The 16,223-nt window shown below is 39.9% G+C and overlaps 1 protein-coding gene across 8 annotated transcripts in view; it reads right to left on the reverse strand.

The window, feature by feature from the left end:
- Nucleotides 1-16,223, reverse strand: part of RUNX1T1 (RUNX1 partner transcriptional co-repressor 1) — a 148,573-nt gene that overhangs the window by 73,742 nt on the left and 58,608 nt on the right. The window contains exon 1 of one of the 8 annotated variants that reach the window (XM_073018198.1): nucleotides 1,427-2,205. The exons of the other annotated variants lie outside the window; for them this stretch is intronic. The gene's annotated coding sequence lies outside the window, so the exon portion shown is untranslated. Of the gene's footprint in view, nucleotides 1-1,426; nucleotides 2,206-16,223 lie in introns of those variants that run through there. 8 annotated transcript variants of the gene reach the window in all.

Here is a 16,223-nt window from a genome sequence, read left to right on the forward strand (position 1 = left end):
TGCTCATTTCTATAGTATATCTGGAGCACAGCATGAATAGGATAAAAGTGGCACCAGGGCAGGAGTACTAGATAGCAATAGTCTAGGCAAGATAGAACACAGGCATCCAGTATGGAAATGGCTGTAAGACTAGAGAAAAGGGGAAAATTAAGGAGAAATTTCAGAAGTATTGTTCAAGTTTACAGAGCTCAGTAAGAAGTAAGATGCCCTTGAATGAATAGGAACCGAGAGGTGCATGGTGATATTAAAAACCAAAGGCAAAACCCAGCAGAAAGAAGTATTCGGAAAAAGGACAGGATAAGTTCAACTTTGTCAATGATGCTGTGCTGTTCATGTAAAAAATATCCCAAGTAGCTACCTCTCCCACACTTGCCACTATCAAATTATTCTACCTCCGCCGTGTGCCTCTCCATTTCCACTGCCACCACCAGCATACAAGTCAGCACTATCTTCCACTTGGACTTCACAACCTCTCACCCCACACTGCAATCTGTTTACATGAAACAACAGACGAAAACTTCTCACAAAATCAAATGTTTCACTCATTTTTTTTAAAAAAGGCATTCATTCAAAAATATTTATTGAGCTATATAAAATGTGCTAGGTACTGTTAGACACCATGGACAGGTCAGTGAACAAAAATTTGTAAAAATCACTACACTCAAGAACTTTACATTCTAATGATCCAATCAAGTCATTCCCCTATATTTAAAGTGTTTCCATGGTTTACCATAACTCTTAGTATAAAATCCAAAACCCTTCAAATGACCAACAACCTAGATAGATTTAGTCTGGGCCTCTCTTATCTCATCTCATGCCTCATTGGTTTAATCAGCTGCAAACTTCATCTCACCTCAGGGCCTTTCCCTCTCTCTAGAAAATCCACCTCAGCTCAAATTCACTTACTCAAGGAAGACATCTTTGACCTCTCCCCTATCCTACCCACTGTATTATAAGCAATATTGTACTATCTAATCTGTCTTTATAGAGCTTACCACAACTGTTATATATAATTGTATAATTATTTGTCTAACACCACCTGTCAGAGAGTAGTGTCCCGTAAGGAAATGGGGGCATATCAATTCATATCATATCAACTCAGTCCTAGAACTTACCACATTGCCAAGTACTTAGTATGAGTAAATAGTGGATATACAAGAACTTTTCTATTTAAAAATATAGATTTGAAGGTACAGGTAGAGCAAAACAATTGGACTCCTTATTCTCTTTAGAAGGGATTCCAAAGTTTCTTCAGTGATATAATAAAATAACAACTGATGATAATAATGAAATCACTTTCTTATATTTCAACCTCATTCCCACTGCAATGGGGCTTCTATCAGCACTGTTCCACCAAAACCACCCCAGCAAAAAGACCAACTCTTTTGTGGTTAACCCAAAAGATACCTTTCAGTCTTTATCTTACCTGTCCTCTGGGTGCCCTTTGATCTGTTTAGCCACTTCTCATTCTTCTTCTACAGTGGCATCCTTCTCCTAGCTATCTCTAGGAGTTCCAAGGAATTCTCTTGGACCCTGGCCCTTCCTCACCTCCTCATCTTCTGAACTGGCTTCAACCCATCTGGCATCTGACACAGGCTTTCACATTTCATGCAACAAATTCTGCCAGGTGTCCATACTTTCCTGAGGGCCAAGGAAGGCTACTTTCCTGAGGGCCAGACTAAGTGGTCTCACTGCTTTCTTACAACTCTAGCTGGATATCCCATTGATAGTTATATGTGGAACCAAACCTAACATAGTCCTTCAGAAATGTGTGCCTCCTCCTATATTTCAATCTCTGGGCATAGCATTATTTTCCACTGAGCTAACCAAGCCAAAATACCACAATCATCCTAAGACTTCTCTCTGGCTATAGTCCATCCCAATGTCCTGTCAACTCCACTTCTAAACAACCTTTGTGATCCACCCCCAGTTCACCTCTGACCTGGCCTTTAGAACCTACGCAGCCTCTGACTGTTTTCTCTCCCTCCAGTCCATCTCTGCTCAAATCCTCTCTTCATTACTTCCAGTGCAATAATTCTAAAATGTGAACCTGCCAAACTTTACTTATAATCCTTCACAATTATAAAAACTGGTCGAGATACAGGATGATGGTCCTTATCTTTTCAATGCTGTATCTCTGGTGTCTAAACATAAGCATCTTGCACACAGTAGGCCCCTAGTTTTTTGTGCCAAACCATCTAAAAAAGTTAACATTGTCAGGTGTCCATTCAACCGCTCTTCTATATGTACTCAAATCATTACAAACAAAATACCAATAGAATTTTTTTCTAGAATTTTACAAATGTTTTCAATGTTAATCTGAAATTAAAATGAAAATAACCAGGAAAAACTTTGAAAATAAAGTGTGACAAGATTTAGCCTAATGTATGTATGTATGCATGTGTGTTTATTTGAGACAGGGTCTTGCTCTATTGCTTGAGTGGGAGTACAGTTGTGTGAACACAGCTCACGGCAGCCTTAACCTCATGGGCTCTAGCGATCCTCCTTTATTAGCCTCTGAACTAGCTGGGACTACAGGTGCATGTCACCATACTAGACGAATTTAAATATTTTTTTTGTAGAGGTTTAGTTTCACTATGTTGCCCAGGCTGCTCTCGAACTCCTGGCCTCGAGCAATCCTCCTGCCTTGGCCTTCCAAAATGTTGGGATTACAGGTATAAACCAATGCCCAGCAGCCTAACGTTTATTTCAAGCATGACAAGGCCGGGCGTGGTGGCTCACTCCTGTAATCCCAACACTTTGGGAGGCTGAGGCAGGCGGGTAACTTGAGCCCAGGAGTTCGAGAACAGCCTGAGCAACATGTCGAAACCCCCTCTCTAAGAAAAATACAAAATAATTAGCCAGGCACGAGGCTCACACCTGCAATCCCAGCTACTTGGGAGGCTGAGGCACAAGAATCTTTTGAACTTGGGAGCAGAAGTTGCAGTGAGCCAAAATTGTACCACTGCACTCCAGTCTGGGCGGCAGAGTGAGACTCCTGTCTCAAAAAAAAAAAAAAAAAAAAAAAAAAAAAAAAAAAGACAAAACTACAATGATTTCAACAGTGTGCTGCTAGTACACGAATAGATAGCCAATATAGCAGAATAAAAAAAAAATACTAAGTTCAGAAATGGATATACATTTAAGAATTTAGTATACGGTAATTTCTCACAGTAGTGAGAAAAAGACAAACTAATTCAATAATTCAGTAATTCCCGCAACTACCAGACAATTTGTAAAAATAAACCCATCTCATATCATATATTCAAATTCACTCATTCCATATGAAAACTGCAATAAAAAATTAAACATGTAAGTGCATATTTACTTAATCATAGAATGAGAAAAGAGATAATAACCATTATGAGCCAAGACCAATAATGGCACTTATTAATAAACATGAATACAGAAAAATGTACCATAAATAAAGTAAAAGGCAAGTAACAAATGAAGAAAATATGTTTGGTATACGGCAACAATGGTTCGATAGCCTTAATATAGAAATAGTTCCACCAGGCCAGATGCAGTGGCTCAATTCTGTAAACCCAGTGCTCTGGACAGCCAAGGAGGGAAGATCACTTGAGCCCAGGAGTTCAAGGCTCCAGTGAGCTATGATCACGCCACTGCCTCCAGCCTGGGTGACAGAGTGAGGCCCTGCCTCTAAAAAATGAAATAGCTCCATCAAGTCAATAATTAAAAGTTCAACAGCCCAACAGAACAAAAATTGTAAAAGAATACAAATAGAACATGTACAAAATAGATATTAATGACCCATAACCCTATGGGAGGGGAAAGTTTAACTCTCTAGTGTTTTTAAAAATTAAAACAGGATCATTTTTTTCATCCAACAAAATGATAGTTTTTTAATTATAATATGGTATTAGAGTACAAATTTGCACTTTAATTAATATACTTTTCTAAAATAATAATTTTCCTGTAGGACAATTAGGCAATATGTATCAATTGCCTCTAAATTATACGTATCCTTTAATACACCAATTCCACTCTTTGGAAATTATTCCAGATAAATAATATCAAGGGTACAAAGAAATTCATAACGAGGAAACTGGAAACAGCCTATCTATTCAACAATAGGCATTTGGCAATTCAAATTCTAATACATCCATAGTGGAATATAATGATGTATATATTTACTTGGAAAGATCTTTAAAATATACTACTACTATTACTACATGGGGGGAAGTTACAAAGCAGTATGTTTTACAAGATCCCGTTTTTTAAGAAAACTATTTTAAGACAATTAGAAGGAGGTGTATGTGTTTGTAAAAAGACCAGCGGTTGTGTATAACAATGCTCTCTATTAGAATACTGAGTAACTATTTCTTAAGTTCATGATTCACAATGAGGCAGAACTTTCAAATACATTGTCAGGCCGGGTACAGTGGCTCATGCCTGTAATCCCAGCACTTTGGGACGCTGAGGCGGGCTGATCACTTGAGCTCAGGAGTTCAAGACCAGCCTGGCCAACATGGCAAAACCCTGTCTCAGCCTCCCAAGTAGCTGGGACTACAGGTGTGAGCCACCATGACCAGCTAAATACAAAAATTAAAATTTTTTGGCTGGGTGCGGAGGCTCATGCCTGTAATCCCAGCACTTTGGGAGGCTGAAGCGGCAGGATCATGAGGTCCGGAGTTCAAGACCAACCTGGCCAATATGGTGAAACTCTGTCTCTACTAAAAATAAAAAAATTAGCCGGGCATGGTGGCGTGCACCTGTAGTCCCAGCAACTCAGTAGGCTGAGGCAGAAGAATAGTTTGAACCCAGGAGGCGGAAGTTTCAGTGAGCTGAGATCATGCCACTGTACTCCAGCCTGGGCAACAGAGTGAGACTCCATCTCAAAAAAAAAAAAAAAAAAAAAATTAATTTGGAACTCTACCAAGGCTATTCAGCTTTGGATTGAAGGGATAAAAAGCAGGATTCAAGACAACTAAAAGGGAAGAGAAGGGCTTTAAGAGGCAGAGTTATCTATAGGGATTAGAGCACATGAAAGTCTGTGAACACACACGAGTAGAAAAAGTGCCTTATTCACCTTTGTATCCCATTCATATAACAGTGCGTAGCATGAGTGTTTACTGAATAAAAGAATCAATGTTATCTTAGTAAGAGGAAGGTCCACAAACACTAGCTGACTGAGGAAAAGACTAGAGATCACCTTGAAGAAAAATCCAAAAGTACACCAGAGCACCATAAGAATACAATCCCCAAATAAATGATCAGATTCTTTAGAAAGCATATAATAAGTGCCATGTGACAAAATGGAACCCACCCCATAAAGCAGTTTCACTAAAAGTTGAGGCCTCTGGAAGGGCCCCCAAAGATAAATTGGAACAGCCTGTGACTTATATTAGCAAATTCTTTACATATAATTATATTTATGTATTAATTGAGAACAGAAGATATGCATTTAATGGAGATTTCCTTCTTATATCAATACCTGCGGTCCTAGTTTATTGCAGTACTATTCACAACAGCAACATGAGGAATCAAACTAAGTATCCATCAACAGATGACTAAAGAAAATGACATATATATACATACCATGGAATACTATTCAGCCATAAAAAAGAATGAAATCAAGTATTTTGCAGTAACCTGGATGGAATTGGAGGCTATTATCCTAAGTGAAATAACTCAGAACCAGAAAGTCAAATACTGCATGTTCTCATTTATAAGTGGAAGCTAAACAATGGGTACACCTGGACACAACGAATGGGATAGGCTGGGCACGGTGGCTCATGCCCTCTAATCCCAGCACTTTGGGAGGCTGAGGAGGGCAGATCACCTAAGGTCAGGAGTTCAAGACCAGCCTGGCCAACGTGGTGAAATGCCGTCTCCACTAAAAGTATAAAAATTAGCTGGGTGTGATGGCAGGTGCCTGTAATCCCAGTTACTTGGGAGGATGAGGCAGGAGAATCGCTTGAACCCAGGAGGCAGAGGCTGCAGTGAGTCAATATCATGTCCAGCCTGGGCGGTAAGAGTGAAATTCCATTTCAAAAATAGAATTTCATTTTTAAAAAAAGAGTAGGATAATAGACAATGGAGACTCCAAAAAGTGGGAGGGTGTATATATATATATATATATATATATATTCAAAAGCATCTAAGTAATATCAGTATATATATTGCATCAGTATATATATAAACATCTCAGTATATATATTGAATATATATATATATGCAAAAGCATCTAAGTAAGTCTATTTTCTTTTTTTTTTTTTTTTTTTTTTTTTTTTGAGACGGAGTCTCGCTCTGTCGCCCAGGCTGGAGGGCAGTGGCCGGATCTCAGCTCACTGTAAGCTCCGCCTCCCGGGTTCATGCCATTCTCCTGCCTCGGCCTCCCGAGTAGCTGGGACTACAGGCTATTTTCACCTTCTATATTTCCAGATAATGTAAAAGCTAGCATAACTTTTAATACCAGGAAAACCATTGGGGAACCTAGAACCATAAAATTCTGGCTAGTTACAATTTGAATGACACATTTTTACAATTCAGACACCACCTTAAGTTCCAGGGAAGTGTCTAAAGTGAACACATACACAAATGTAACGTTAATAAGTTCTTAATGTAGCCTCATCTCTATTTATACTGTAAATGTGGATATATATGTTATTAAATTAAGATGACAGTCTAAATTCCCATCCACTTGCTAGGAATCATTTATATTTCATATAGCACTAGAGATGTCTTCTCTGAGCTTATGAAGAATTATAATGGGGGGAAATCAAACCAAACATTGATGGACAACTGCAAAGAGCATTCCACATATAAATGAAAAATGTTGCTTGCTAAAGATCTATAAGGTTGTTTTCAAAAACACAACCTTCTTGATACTATTTGTCAGATAAATTAATTATGAAAGTAATAAATGTCTAAATATACAGGAAAGTGTTGTCAGTTTTCTTAGTTCATCATGTTATTAACTTGTTATTAACAATAACTCAAGTTAGGATATATCCAAAACCATTCCTATGATAATATCACTAGTACTTCCTTAAAAGGCAAAGGGATAGAATTTTTGGAATGTGATCAACACTATCACAGAAGACCACTGTGATCGTCAATGTCAACATTCCTTGAGTGACAGCAAGAAAAACTGTTGGCAACTTCTGTTTTGAGGGATCAACACAGCACCTTTGAATACCTTTCCTTTTCAGGAGAACTTGCCAGGATGCCTCTGGAAGGTTTCTGAACCCTAATAAACCGTTACACAAATTCTAGTCTTTATCTCCTTTTTTTTCTACAGAGCAATAACTTACTTGTACAAGTTTGGGCTTCAAGAAAACACTAGATTTTGCCCTGGGAAATGATGGTTATGTCAACTTATTTGAGCTGACTCTAGACAAAATTATGAGGTCAGCATAGTTAACCTTCAGTGTTTCCTTGTTCTTCTTTGCTTAGCTTCTGTTCAGTACCTCCCTCTATTCCTCTGATCTCCAAGAAATCTGGAACTCTTATATTGTTCCCTAGCTAAAGATACTAAATAGCGACACCCATCTAGGCTCAATGTCCTGAGCTTCAGATTTGTCCCAAATGTGTACTTCTGGGACTGAGGTTCCAATAGTCATTTCAACTAATTCATATAATGGTGATGGGCTAATGATGGCAACTTCACATACACACCTACACCCTCATCGCCTCATGAAATAAAAATTAATGATTTTCAACTGGGTTGGGAGAATGGGCTACTGAATCAGAATCACCTGAGAAGTTCTGAAATAAACTTTCTCATCAATATACAAATGTATAATCCCATGTCCTGTGGGTGACCAATGCCTCGAGAAGCCATAGATGCTGACGTTGAGGAAGGGAGGGCAGAAACATCGTCCAACTAAGCGAAAGAAATGTTCGTGTTCTTTGTTCTTCCCTCTGCCCATAAACACATGGTAGGTGTTCAGTAACAGCTGCATTTCCACTCAATATTTTTAAAAAACTACATAAACAAGTCCTTCTCATCAGGTGCAGTGACTCATGCTTGTAATCCCAGCACTTTGGGAGGCTGAGGCAGGCAGATCACTTGAGGCCAGGAGTTCAAGACCAGCCTGGCCAACATGGCGAAACCCTGTCTCTACAGAAAATGCAAAAATGAGACAGGCATGGTGGCATGTATCTGTAGTCCCAGCTACTCAGGTGGCTGAGGTGGCAGGACTGCGTGAGACCGGGAGGTCAAGGCTGCAGTGAGCTATAATTGCACCACTGCACTCCAGCCTGGGTGACAGAAAGAATCCATCTCAAAAACAAAAATTAATTAATTAATTAAAAAATTTTTTAGAAATCCTCTGCTTTAAAAGCAGAGGAGGGTCAGGCGCGGTGGCTCAAGCCTGTAATCCCAGCACTTTGGGAGGCCGAGGCGGGTGGATCACGAGGTCAGGAGATCGAGACTATCCTGGCTAACATGGTGAAACCCCATCTCTACTAAAAGTACAAAAAACTAGCTGGGCGTGGTGGTGGGCGCCTGTAGTCCCACCTACTTGGGAGGCTGAGGCGGGAGAATGGCGTGAACCCGGGAGGCGGAGCTTGCAGTGAGCCGAGATCGCGCCACTGCACTCCAGCCTGGGAGACACAGCGAGACTCCGTCTCAAAAAAAAAAAAAAAGCAGAGGAGTATAATCTGTTACAGATCTCCTATGGAGCTTTCAGGAACCAAGGAAAGACCAGTAGGGAAGACACAAGAGTACCACAAACAGCCCCAGGCAGTTACCTACTCACACACAATCTAATACTTATGAAATGTCTATTTATGAAAACAATAAATATTTTTAAAGACTATTTCCCTTCTGCCTGCTGCAAATGGTAAGCTCATTTTCACCTTTATCTTTCAACATCAATGTCACCTTCTCATGGAATCAATCCTCTCCTGACCATTCTATATCATGAAGAATTTTCACCCCTTTGTTTCCTTCCCAATACTTACAAAACTCAAAATTCTTTATTATTTATTTATTTATTTTTTGAGACAGGGTCTCGCTCTGTTGTACAGGCTAGAGAGCAGTGGCACAATTTCGGCTCACTGAAGCCTCAACCTCAACCTCCCAGGCACAAGCAATCCTCTCATCTCAGCCTCCCAGGTAGATGGGACTACAGGCATGTGCCACCATACCTGGCTAATCAAAATTCTTTTATATCCTTTTAATTGGAGTTTAATCTCTCTCCCAGAGCAGTGTTATATCCCAGTCCTAGTACAGTGTCTGGCATAGAAGTATTTTTTTAAAACTGTATAAAAAATGTGTAAAAAATCCTGAAGGCAGGATTCTAACTTTTAAAAGGACAACAATGGAGAGTGACTTGGTTATAAACCTAGTAAGAAAAGAAACAAGGAGATGTCATTAAAAAACAGAAACACAAAGGGAGGGTGAATAGTCAGGAGTTCATGCTGAGGTCAAGGTTAGATGTGTGGTGGGATAAAGCAAAGAGGAAAAGCCAAACAGGACATAGGAAATGAAGAACGAAGCCTTTCGAGATTAAATGAGCCCAAGCATATCCAACACGGTACAGCCCCAGACAGGGTGAGGCAAGAAAGTCATCCAGTAAAAAAAACTAGGTTGCGTTAATCTCAAAGACATTGACTCATCTCAATTCTCCAGTCAAACTCTGCTACTCTCCTCTGCAGATAACCTCAAAGTCTACTTAATAGAGCAAAGTGAGGTCATGGGGCCTACATCTCTGCAAACTGCCCTCGAAACTCCTTTGTATATGCACCTATGCCTCTGGGCTCAGAAGAGGCACCCTTCTGCCTCTAGGGGCTTCACTCTCCCAGAAATTACTCTTTCTTATCTTCAAATTGTTTGGCCCTAACCACTCCTTCTCAAAACCTAGGCTTGCTGGAGTCTCTTTCATCAAGAAAAATCAAAACCCCTCCCCTTTATTGTAGACTGTACTGGCACATCCTCCATTCTCCCACTGCCTGGCTTCTTAAAGGTAGACCTCAGGGGCTTCAACCACTTTGCAACCCACCATAAAAAAAGTTCCAACAAAAGGACAAGGTTACCTGCTACTTTCCTTCCAGGTGGCCTTTCCAATCCAAAAGGCAATTTTATTTTTATTTATTTTTATTTTTTTTGAGACAGGGTCTCATTCAGGCTGAAGGGCAGTGATGAGGTTTCACTATGTTGCCCAGGCTGGTTTTGAACTCCTGAGCTCAAGTGATCCACCCGCCCTGGTCTCCCCAAGTGCTGGGATCATAGACATGAGCCACCACGCCTGGCCCAAAAGGCTATCTTGACCCCTTTTCTGTTCCTGGTCCCTCTGTAGTGCTTCACCCTGTACATTACTCCCTTTGTGAAACTTTGTCCTCTTAACAGTACCTGCCTCTCTCAAAACCTCCATAACAGTTCCTTCTCCTCTCTTCATCTTTTCTGGTGCCCTGATATTCTCATATTCTTTTCAAGCCTTTCCTCTCTTTATAGCACTTGTTTTCTTCCTGAGTGAGCAACTCAAAAAGTTTTAGCTATCATCAGTGGCTCCAAATGATGACTTTCACTGTATACATCTGTACTCCACAAACCCCACCTTGCCATTGAGTATCTCTGCACTAATACACCAAATAAACCTGAAAGTTAACATTTCAAAGTGAAATCACTGTCTTCTCTCAATGTATTATTCCCCATTCTGGTTGATGGCAACCAATTGCTCAAATCAGAATCCCGATTCACTCTAGATACCACTGCTCACCACGCCTGGCTCCATATCAACTGATCATTAGAGTCCCTCAGTTCTGTTTATTTGGTACTTCTAGAGCCTGTACCTCCCTCCCTTCCTTTCTTTCTCATTGACACTGTGGCCCATCAGGTCCTCATCTTCTCTCACCTAGCGTACTACAAATCTCATCTTCTTCAATTTACCCTTCCCTTCACTCCTAGAGTGATGTTAACGTTCAAACTCAGCAATGGGACTCCTCTGCTTAAAAGCATCCAGTGGCTTCCCTTTCCACCACTTCTACCTATAAGACTGACAATTCCCTCTGTTACTTTCTCACGGCATATGCTCCAGCCCTGGCAATTCATACCTTAGTATTCCCAGGTCATGGTCTTCTCTGATTTTGAAATGTACCCTGACTACAACAAACTTACGGTCTTTCAAGACACAGAACAAGTGCCACCTCTCCCACGAAGCCTTCCCAAATTACCCCTGCCCCATATTCAGAGCAAAGAGTTGATCATTACCTTCTTTGGGCTCTATTTTACATACATGTATTAGCAAACTTAGCATCACTTATTACAACTATTGTATTTGCAGGTTGTGTCCCATGTGTATATTACATACACATACACATGGACACACATGTTCCTTAAAAGGCCGAGTCTACATCCTATTGACTATTCCATCCCTAGCATTTTGCACAGTGCTTAGCACATAGCTAACTCTGAATAAATACGTGCTAGCAAAGTGCTGTGAGTCTAACAACACCAGGATTTAGGGAACCAAATAAGTTACCAAGTTTTAAAAAAACAAAGAAGGTGAAAAAGAAAACAGTGCTGCTGCACCAGAACCTTCCCTGAACCAACTGGGAGTTAGATCTGGCTCTACTATGCTTTCAAAGCCCTCCATTTCTTCCCCATCATACAACCGACATCTTATTGTAAATATCTTTGTACGTGCCTTCCTCGTCAGGGTGAAATACAATTACCACTAGAAATACTTATGATTTAATTTTTTTAGCCTGTGTAATGGCATATGCCTACAGTCACAGCTATCTAAGAGGCTGGGGCAGGAGCATCACTTGTGCCCAGGTGTTAAAAGCTGCAGTGAGATATGATAAAATAATACAATTTTTTTTTTCAAATAGAGACGAGGTCTTACTCTGTTGCCCCGGTTGGTCTCAAATTCCTGGGCTCAAACGATCCTCCCACTGCAGCTTCCCAAAGTGCTGGCATTACAGGCATGAGCCACTGCACCCAGCCTATTTCTAATTATCTTAATAGCAGTTAATACTTACTGAGCATTTAGCAAGTGCCAGATATCTTGCTAAGTGCTTTACATGAGTTAACTCATTTAATCTTCACTATAAGACAATGTAATAGATCTTATTCATATTACCATTTTTAGGTGGAAAAACTGAGCTTTAAAAAGAGTAAGTAATTTGTCCATTGTCCCACAGCAAATGAACAGCATTCAAAGCCAAGGAGTATGATTTCATGGCCCACGCTCCTGGTTTAACTACTATACTATTTGACTAATGCCTCCCACCAATAACCCACCATCAAATACATGACTAAAGAACAGCAGGATTTCACAAAGGCCTGGGCTTTGTTTGGCTTACTTGCTATTGCACATACTACATACTCAGTAAATATTTGATGGTTGATCGGCTGGCTGAATGAAAAACTGTTTAAAACTTTGGGTCTGGCTGGGCACTGTGGCTCATGACTATAATCCCAACAATTTGGGAGGCCGAGGTGGGTGGATCACTTGAGGTCAGGAGTTCAAGATCAGCCTGGCCAAAATGATGAAACCCCACCTCTGCTAAAAATACAAAAAATTAGCTGGGCATGGTGGCACGCGCCTGTAATCCCAGTTACTAGGGAGACTGAGGCAGGAGACTCACTTGAACCCAGGCAGTGGAGGTTGTAGTGAGCCAAGATCACGTGACAGCACTCCAGCCTGGGTGACAGAGCATGACTCTGACCTAAATAACAAAACAAAACAAAACGAAAACCTTTGGGCCTATTTATTTTATTTTATTTTATTTTTTAAGCTAAAAAATGAAGAGGTGATTTTTTTTTTTTTTTTTTTTTTTAATTGAGACTGAGTCTCTCTTTGTTGTCCAGGCTGGAATGCAGTGGCAAGATCTAGGCTTACTGCAACCTTTGTCTCCCAGATTCAAGCAATTCCCATGCCTCAGCCTCCCGAATAGCTGGGATTACAGGCAACTGCCACCATACTCAGCTGATTTTTTTTGTATTTTTAGTAAAGACAGGGCTTCGCCACATTGGCCAGGTTAGTCTCCAACTCCTGACCTCAGGAGGTCCACCCACCTCAGCCTCCCAAAGTGCTGGGATTACAGGCGTGATCCGTGCCCGGCCTGAAGAGGTGGTTCTTTATGATCTCTTTCAAATGTAAACATTCTTTGGTTTTATTATATGAAGGTAAAGTGCCTGCTGCCTATAATATCATGATGATACATTAGAAACAGTACAGATAGGCAGTTAAGAGCATGAGTTTGAGATCAGTAAACCTTAAATGGAATCCCAGACCAACTGCTTAAACTGGGCAAATTACTGGATTTCTTTTTTCTTTGTTTGAGACAAGGTCTCACTGTTGCCCAGGCTGGATTGCAATAGTATAATCAAGGCTCACTGTAGCCTCTAATGCCTGGACTCAAGTGATCCTCCCACCTCAGCCTTCCGACCAACTAGCTAGAACTACAGACGTGTGCCACCACACCCAGCTAATTTTTTAATTTTTCTTTTGTAGAGATGGTGTCTTGTTATGTTGGCCAGGCTGGTTTTGAAGGGCCTCAAGTAATCCTTTGGCCTTGGTACCCTGAAGTGCTGGAATTACAGGCATGGGGCACCGTGCCCACCCACTTGATCTGCTTTCCCTCACCTTAAAATAAGGGTGGTCCTGGCAACTGCCTCTGTAAGTGATTTCTAAAGATTAAATGAGAAAATACGGATGTGAAAAATTTACACAACAGCTGGAACATAATAAAGCACTAATAAATGGCAGCTATTACTGTAATCTGAGAATCTGAACAGAAATGATACATGCACACACAAACGTAAAGATAAGCATCCACTGTTTAAATAAACACAGTTTCTTCACAGGAAGACTATGTGCCATTTCATTATTTTAGTGCCCTGAGCTGTGTTTGGATTCAAGCATGTTAGTTACACAAAAAAGACTTGAGAAAACCACCACATTTTTATTCAAGCATGTGAGCTTTCTTACTCCCTTCTCCTGGTCCCTATTTGTTCATATCCAGACAATTCACCTGGACCTCAGTCTCTCCTATTTCTCATTTCTCTCACAAGAAGGCATGTCTTATTTTTTCTAAAGTTAATGGGTGAATGTGGAGAAAGAGGTGTTCTAAGGAAGAATTTCAATCTATAAGTATTTCTCAGACCTCTTTCCTAGTGACTATATAGCATTCTGCCCCCTCCAAAAAAATCAAGTTTCCACAAAAAGTTAATTTTATTCAATTTAAAAATTATTTTAAGAAAACTGACATCCATTTTCCAAGATTAGATGAGATATCCTCAAGTGTCCCCAAACTAAGTTTGTGAAATCCCTTACCAAAAATGAAACAGAGTTCTCTTACTCTCTGAGTCCCAGTCTTAATAACCAAAAAAATATATATACTAAGGAAGGAAAAAAAATGAGTTCTAGCACACTATCACAAAAGTAGAGAAAACTTTATAAAAAGTCATTATATATTATCATTTCATAAAATTTAATAAAAATTTACATAAAATTTCAAAATAAATGAAAAAGTAGCATGATTATTTAATATCTTTTACAGTAACAAACATACAGAGTGTTACACTAAAGATGGTATACATAAAATTTTCGATGGGTACAGCACACCAACGTGGCACATGTATACATATGTAACAAACCTGTACATTGTGCACATGTACCCTAGAACTTAAAGTATAATTTAAAAAAAAAAAAATTCGGCTGTAATTTCCTTGGACTTTTGGAGTGACAGTTTTAAAATCACAATTTAAAAAATAATTATAATCATAAAAACCTTAGCCGGGTGTGGTGGCTCACACCTGTAATCCCAGCACTCTGGGAGGCCGAGGCGGGTGCATCACCTGCGGTCAGGAGTTCGAGACCAGCCTGGCTAACATGGTGAAACCCCATCTCTAATAAAAATACAAAAAATTAGCTGGGCATGGTGACAGGTGCCTGTAATCCCAACTACCTGGGAGGCTGAGGCAGGAGAATCGCTTGAACCCGGGAGGCGAGGGTTGCAGTGAACTGAGATCGCGCCAGCCTAGGCAACAAGAGTGAAACTCCATCTCAAAAAAAAAAAAAAAAAAAAAAAAAAAAAAAAGCCTTAAGCTGAACTTATGGCAAAGTTTCCAAATTCTTTATCAGATAGTGCTTATTTGGTTTATCTTACTATCCATGATAACAGGAGTCAGGGAAACGGCATGGATGTATGGATAGACAAACAAAACAAAACTCAGAAAAGCCCATGGTAAATAATGCAGCCTTGCTACCTGCTCTTAAAAATCCTTGATAAGTAGCTAAAATGAACGAACATGTATTCTCTTGCACAAAAATTCAATAGTAGTGATATGGGCAGAAGACAGGCAGCAGGAAAGAAAAGGTCAAAATTAAGTCACTCTGAATAAACGGGCTGTAACTGACAGTTGGCTGTATTCATGTTTTGTGAATGAGAAAGCCAATGTGACTTCTGCAAATTCTCACAGAAAGGTAGGTGTGAAAAAGTCAATTCCAGACTTGGAGGTAGCATCTATGGTAACAAAATGAGTGAAGAAGACCAAGAGAGTATAAGTTTGTTGTGTCTCAGTCTATCCAAGAGACTGCAAAAAGAGCACAGAGCACCATGAAGAGGTGGGCTGAGCAACCACTAAACTCATGTTCCATTGTGGGACCCTATTCTACTTCACATCTCCATGCCTGCAATATGCAGAAGCATGGATAAGCTAATGAGTTTTGGAATAAATATTACTGTCATCCTCATCACCACTACTGCCTTTTACCAACCACTTATTGAGGACCAACATGTATGGCTTTCCATTATTTCATGTAATCCTCAAGAGACTCAGATGAGAAAACTCAGGCACAAAAAGCAACTAAAAGGAGGGAAGATGAGAAAATCATACCTAGTTTTGTTTGACTGCAAAGTCCAAGTTCTTAACCACTATATTACCCTCCACCTGGAAACCATGTTGATGCAAGCAAGGATACTCAGGAGTCAATTAATTCCACTATGAGGAAGCTATGTACAAGTTACAGAAAGTAATAAAATAGGCCAGGTGCAGGGGCTCACGCCTGTAATCCTAGCACTTTGAGTGGCCAAGGTGGGAAGACTGCTTGAATCCAAGAGTTCGAGATCAGCTTGGGCAATATAGTGAGACTCTGGCTCTACAAAAAAAAAATATATATATATATGTGTGTGTGTGTGTGTGTGTGTATGTGTATATATATGTGGATATGTATGTGTATATATATTTCCATATGGAAAATAAAAGTATAGAATACAAATAGAAGGATATAAAAGTTAATTAC

This window comes from Chlorocebus sabaeus, chromosome 8 (genome assembly GCF_047675955.1).
Source record: "Chlorocebus sabaeus isolate Y175 chromosome 8, mChlSab1.0.hap1, whole genome shotgun sequence".
Lineage (NCBI taxonomy): Eukaryota > Metazoa > Chordata > Mammalia > Primates > Cercopithecidae > Chlorocebus > Chlorocebus sabaeus.